This window comes from Natrix helvetica, assembly GCF_964273705.1.
Source record: "Natrix helvetica genome assembly, chromosome: 2".
NCBI lineage: Eukaryota > Metazoa > Chordata > Lepidosauria > Squamata > Natricidae > Natrix > Natrix helvetica.
The window spans coordinates 298731180-298738076 of NC_138552.1; the positions used below are offsets into that span (position 1 = coordinate 298731180).

The 6897-nt window shown below is 46.0% G+C and overlaps 1 long non-coding RNA gene across 1 annotated transcript; it reads right to left on the minus strand.

Annotated features, from left to right (window-relative positions):
• Window positions 1-2642: 2642 nt before the first annotated feature.
• LOC309386276 lies at window positions 2643-6451 on the minus strand. Its single transcript, XR_014174383.1, has 2 exons — window positions 5927-6451; window positions 2643-3055 (listed from the first exon to the last, which is right to left on the minus strand). It is a non-coding gene; the product is annotated as an uncharacterized lncRNA (long non-coding RNA).
• Window positions 6452-6897: the final 446 nt, after the last annotated feature.

Here is a 6897-nt window from a genome sequence, read left to right on the forward strand (position 1 = left end):
AAAACAGACACTCCTTTAGGAAGCTCCTTGCTTCCAGTCCCTCCCAGGCCCATCCATTGTAGAGAGGGGCAAATAATAAGCTGGTAAATGTGGCTGCCTCAGCAGGAGGTGAGAAAACTGGGAGGAAGGTAAGCCCTTCAAGCCCTGTAAAAGTAAACTGAAGTAAAGTAAAACAGATCTTAACAGATTTTAACAGATTTTTTTAAACAGGTTAAAAGAGTTGGAAAGGACCTTAATATAGGTCATCTGGTCCAACCCCCTGCTCAAGCGGGAGACCCTACATCATTTCTGACAAATGGCAGTCCAATCTCTTCTTGAAAGTCTCAAGTGATGAAGCCCCCCCAACTTCTGAAGGCAACTTCTGCTCCATTGGTTGATTGTTCTCACTGTCAAAAAGTTCCTCCTTATTTCTAGGTTGAATCTCTCCTTGTTCAGTTTCCATCCATTATTCCTTCTCTGGCCTTCAAGTGCTTTGGAGAATAGCTTGACCCCCTCATCAATGTGGCAGTCCCTTAAATATTGGAACATGCTATCATGTCTCCCCTGATCCTTCTCTTCACTAGACTAGCCATGCCCAGTTCCTGTAACCCTTCTTCATATGTTTTAATCTCCAGTCTCCTAATCATCCTAGTTGCTCTTTTCTGCACTTTTTCTAGAGTCTCAACATCTTTTCTATAGTGTGGTGACCAAAACTGGATGCATACTCTAAGTATGATTTCACTAGGGCTTTATAGAGTGGTATTAGTACCTCACTTGAACTTGATTGTATCCCTCTTAATGCAATTTAGGATTGCATTGGCTTTTAGCTGGTTCTCCACTAAGACTCAAAAATCCTTCCCACAGTCACTGCTATAAAGCCTGGTTTCACCCAGTTTATATGTGTACTTTTGGTTTTTCTTACCTAAGTGTAGGACTTTACTTTTCTCTACATTGAATTTCATTTTGTAGGGTGTTAACTATGCCTGCCAGCTTAGTATCATCTGCAAATTTGGTAAATTGCTCTCCTATTCCCTCATCTAAGTTGTTTATGAGGATATTGAAGATTACTGGGCCTAAAGCGGAACCTTGTGTTACCCCACTGCTCACTTCTCTCTCCATGTAGACTTGGACCCATTAAGGACCACTCATTGAGTACAGTTTGTCAGCCAGTTGTGAATCCATCTGATGGTGATGCTATCTATCCCACTATTTTCTAGTTTACGAAGAAGTAGGTTGTGGCCCACTTCATTGAATGCCTTACTGAAGTCTAAGTATATTATGTCCACAGTATTCCGCTGGTCTACTAATTTAGTCACTGTTGAAGAATGAAATGATTGGTTTGGCATGATCTGTTTTTAACAAACCCATGCTGGTTGCTAGTTATTACTTTACTTGTTTCTAGGTGTTGATAGATCTGTTTTTTTATTGTCATTTCCAGTATTGATGTTAGGCTGATTGGTCTGTAGTTTCCTGGGTCTCTTTTTTTCTCTTTTTTGAAGATGGGAACCGCATCAGCTCTTTTCTATTCCTCTGGTAGTTCCCCGGTGTTCCAGGATTTTTTGAAAGATGTGGTGCAGTGGTTCTGAGATGACATCTGCCAGTTCCTTTAGAATTCTGGGATGTAATCCATCAGGTCCTGGTGGTTTGTATTCATCAAGATCAAACAGGTGTTCTCTTACTGTTTTTTTGCTTATTTTAACTTTTATTTCCAGTTTTTTTTTTTACAGTTGTTTCTGGTAGGTTGGGCTGTAGTTTCTTTTTGTGTGAAGACTGATGCAAATAATGAGTTAAGCAGCTCTGCTTTCTCTCTTGTTGCTTCCTTGCCTTCTTCTCTCTTTAGTGGACCAACTGTTTCCTTGATTTTTTTTTTCTTCTTGTTTATATGTTGAAAGAAACTTTTTTTTTATTATCTTTGACTTTTGTTGCAAGTCTTTGTTCGTTCTGAGCCCTTGCTTTCCTGACTTCGTCTTTGCAGATTCTGGCTATCTACTAATATCCTGCCTTAGTTATGTGTCCCTCTTTCCATTTTTTGTACTTGTACTTTTTCTCTTTCAATTTGTCAGAGATATCTTTGTGCAACCATGCTGGTGTCTTCTTGGATTTCTTGTTTTTCTTTCTCGTTGGTATTGTGCTGGTCTGGGCTTTTATGATCATATTTTTCAGAGTTTTCCAAGGTTCTTGAGTTGTTTTCCCCTTTAGGATTTTCATCCAAGGAATCTTTCCCAAGTTCTCTTGAGTTTATTAAAATCAGCTCTTTCAAAATCTAAGACTCTGGTATCATTATGTCCTATTGCTTATGTTTACATTATGTTGAATTCAAGTATGACGTGGTCACTCTCCCAAGGTTCCTACAGTTTCAATTCCCTCTATCACTTATTCTCTGTTTGTAAGAATTTTAAGACCAGTATGGCTGTCCCTCTAGTTCCCTACTCTTCCGTTTGGATGACAAAGTTGTCAGGTAGGTTGGTTAGGAACCTATTTGATTTCTCACTTGGTGCAGAATTAGTTTTCCACTTGATATCAAGGTTATTGAAGTCCCCTATTACTATTGTAGTGTGTGTCGGGGGGGGGGGGAGTTCCACCCTGAATTAACGAAGCGTGGACCGTGGCTTTTCCTGGTAGCATACTTTTGAAAATAAGCGAAAATAAAACCCGAAGCAAGATCTAATAAAAACATTTTAATATAAAAGAAAATAAAAATACAAAAACTTGCTATCTAAATTAATTACATTTTGGCAAGAGCTGTGTGCCTACCACCTTCTTGGCAGGCGAACGGAAGATCAGAAGAGAAAGTAAAGGAAGGAATGTGTGACATAATGTCATAATTTACATGTGGAGTAAATCATTTGCAGATAAGAAATAGTTCAGTCTGCTGTATAACTCAGAATATAAGCACAAGCTGGCAAACCAATAAATGCAGTGACACCCCTTCTTTTGTCAGTTGGGCTGATGTCATCAAGTCATCAAATAAGGCACATCTTCTTCCGTAGATACTCGTGTTGAGCTGCTGGAAGCGGTTTGTTGAGCATGTCAGCAATTTGATCATGTGTAGATACATATTGCAATTTAACAAAACCTTTATTTATTTATTTATTTATTTATTTATTTATTTATTTATTTATTTATTTAAACTTATTAGTCACCCCCTCTCCCCACAGGGACTCGGGGCGACGTACACAAGCAACAGTTAGCACAGTGTCATACAGAGGAGGTAAAAATAAATAAATAATTACAATAAATAACATTAATAGTTTAAAAACTAAAATTGACAATTAAAAATGACCTAGGGGTGGAAAAGTTGTCGAATTATGCCAGGCCGGCTAGCCGAAACAGGTGGGTCTTCAGTTTACTGCGGAAGGAGCGGAGATCAGTTGTTGTTCTAATGTCTGGGGGGAGGTCGTTCCAAAGGGTAGGGCCCGCCACAGAGAAGGACCTACTCCTGGGCACCGCCCTCTGACAATCTCTAGAGGACGGCACCCGGAGGAGACCCTCTCTGTGTGAGCGAATGGGTCGCAGGGATGTATGGGACAGGACACGATCCCGCAGGTAACTAGGCCCTGTGCCATGGAGCGCTTTGAAGATGGTAACTAACACCTTGAAGCGCACCCGGTAGGCCACAGGAAGCCAGTGCAGCTCACGCAGGAGCGGTGTTATATGGGAGAACCTCGAGCTCCCCATAATTACCCGCGCGGCTGCATTCTGGACCAACTGCAGTCTCCGGGTGCACCTCAAGGGGAGCCCCATGTAGAGAGCATTACAGTAGTCCAGGTGAGACGTCACCAGCGCGTGAGTGACTGTGTGCAGGGCCTCCTGGTCCAAAAGGGGTCGCAATTGGCGCACCAGGCGAACCTGGTGGAATGTCCCCCTCGCCACGGCTGCCACATGATCTTCCATAGCCAGCCGGGCATCAAGGAGGACGCCCAAATTGCGTGCCCGTTCCACCGGGGCTAATTGTTCATCCCCGATGGCCAGCGATGGAATGTGCTGGTTGTACCGGGGTGCCGGAAGCCACAGCCACTCTGTCTTGGAGGGGTTGAGCTTGAGCCTGTTGTCACCCATCCAGACCCGCACGGCTTCCAGACAACGGGACATCACTTGGGGTGGTTTGGGGTGGAAAAATACAGCTGAGTGTCATCAGCGTACAGATGATATCTCACCCCCAAACCACGGATGATCTCGCCCAGCGGTTTCATATATGTGTTGAACAGGAGAGGCGAGAGGATCGACCCCTGTGGGACCCCACAAGTGAGGGGCCTCGGGGTCGACCTCTGCTCCCCTGTCAACACACATTGCGTCCGCCAGAGAGGTAGGAGCGGAACCACCGCAATACGGTGCCCCCGATCCCCAACCCCTCCAGACAGCGCAATAGGATACCATGGTCGATGGTATCGAAAGCCGCCGAGAGGTCTAATAGGACAAGGATGGAGGAACAACCCCCATCCTTTGCCCTCCAGAGATCATCCACCAACGCGACCAAGGCCGTCTCCGGGCTGTGACCGGGTCGGAAGCCGGACTGGCGCGGGTCTAGATAATCATCTTCCTCCAGGTGACGCGGGAACTGCTGAGCCACCACACTCTCAACAACCTTCGCTAAAAAAGGAAGGTTGGAGACAGGACGATAATTTGCTAGCTCCATTGGGTCCAGAGAAGGCTTCTTGAGCAGGGGTCTCACCACCGCCTCTTTCAAGGCGGTTGGTAAAAGGCCCTCACCCAACGAAGCGTTCACCAGTCCCAGTAGCCAGCCACGTGAACCCTCCCAGGAAGCCAGTACCAACCAGGAGGGGCACGGGTCCAATAAACATGTGGTGGCTCGCAGTCGCCCGCGCAACCCGTCCAAATCTTCGGTGACAACAGGGTCAAACTCCTCCCAGCGTGGGATCTCAAGACTAGCCTCGGACGCCCCCCCTGGAGCACTGGAGTGGGTCCACCCCCTCCGGATCTGATCAATTTTATCCTGCAGGTATTCCCCAAACTCCTCTGCCCTGCCCTGCAATGGGGGGTCCCGTTGTCCCTGCGACAGCAGGGAGCGGGTCACCCGAAACAGGGCGGCAGAGCGGTTCTCTGCGGACGCTATAAGGGTGGCACAATATTGACGTTTGGCCACCCTTATTGCCACAAGGTAGGTCCTTAAGTAGGCTCTTACCTGTGTTCGATCGGATTCGGAGCGGGAGGATCTCCACTTGTTCTCTAGGCGTCTCCTGTGGCGTTTCATCGCCCTTAGCTCCCCGTTAAACCAGGGAGCCCGAGTCTATCGTTGCCATCGGAGAGGCCGCAAAGGCGCAACCCGGTCCAAGGCCCCGGCGGCCGCACTGTTCCACGCGGCCACCAGGTCCTCTGCCCGGGAGCGGGACAGGTCTGCAGGAGGTGGCCCAAGCTCCGCCTGGAACCTATCTGGTTCCATCAGACGCCTGGGGCGGAACCATCTGGGACCAACTGGTTCCGCCTCCCCGCAGCGGGGGTTAGCGCCAGGGAAGTCCAGTTGGAGAAGTGAGTGATCTGACCATGACAAGGGCGTGATGACTAAATTCCCTCTTCCCAGATCACTCGTCCACTGGTCGGAGACAAACACAAGATCCAGTATGTGGCCTCTTTCGTGTGTGGGGTCCCGAACTACTTGAGTCAGATCCATGGCTGTCATGGAAGCCATGAATTCCCGGGCTGCCTCGGATGCCTCTTCCGTCGACGGCAGATTGAAATCCCCCATCACTAATAACTTGGGGGTCTCAACCGCCATCTCCGCGATCAGCTCGAGGAGTCCGGGCAGGGCCGTTGATGTATGGCGGGGAGCCAGGTATACTATCAACAGACCCAACTGACTCCCTGGGCCCCATTTCACGCCCAGAGACTCACAACCAGATGCCTGCGACACAGTGAATTCTCTTGGAGCCAAATCTTCCCGGATGATTATCGCTACCCCACCGCCCCTACCCTGGGCCTGTGGCTGAACCTTGTTTAACTAATTGCTTTGTGTTTTGATAACGAATGTCAATGTGTCTGGACCTAGAACCTGTGAAATGTGACTCAGAAATATAAACCACCGATTCATTATCTTCCATCACGGTGATTGGTCGAATCGGACATGTCCAGATATCTGCGATCAAAGCATCAAACCATGTTAGAGAATTACATGCATCCGAAACACAAGCATATTCAGCTTCAGTAGATGAACACGAAACAAAATTCTGTTTTCTCACTTGCCAGTAAACAGGAAATCCATTCAGGAACATCATGTAATTTGAAGTACTTTTGCGTGATTTCTTATCACTTGCCCAATCAGAACCTGCATAACAGCATAATTCTGCATAATCAGTATGTGTTGGTTCTAGCAATAACTTCATGTGTTTAGTGTGTTTCAGGTATTTCAATAACTTAACGCATGTCCAATGAAATTGTGTTGCCTTACCTATGAGTCGTGATAAGAGATTAATACTAAGTGCAATGTCGGGTCTGGTCCAACTACTAATGTACAACAGTGACCCAATGACTGAACGATAAAGTGTTTGGTCCTCGAACTCAGGACTTGGTTCATGTGTTAAGTTGTGAAAATCTGTTTGCATGGGTGTCTTTGTTGTGTTTGCATCCTTCATGTTGCAATGATGCAGAATGTGGTCAATTTTCTCCTCTTCTGAAAGACTAAACCCCTTCTGTGTTTTGTCAATCTGAACACCTAAGTAAGTGCTAATATGACCTAAAGATTTCAATGTGAAGTATCTCTGCAAACTTTTAGCAAAAATCTCACTCATTTTCTTATTTGGACCAATATAAACAATATCATCAACATAAACAAGAATTATCTCATATGCATTGTTAGATCTTTTTGTGAACACGCATTCATCAGTTTCGGACTTAATAAAGCCCATTGAATTTAGTTTGTCAGTAAGACATAACTACCACATTAAACCTGACTGTTTCAGACCA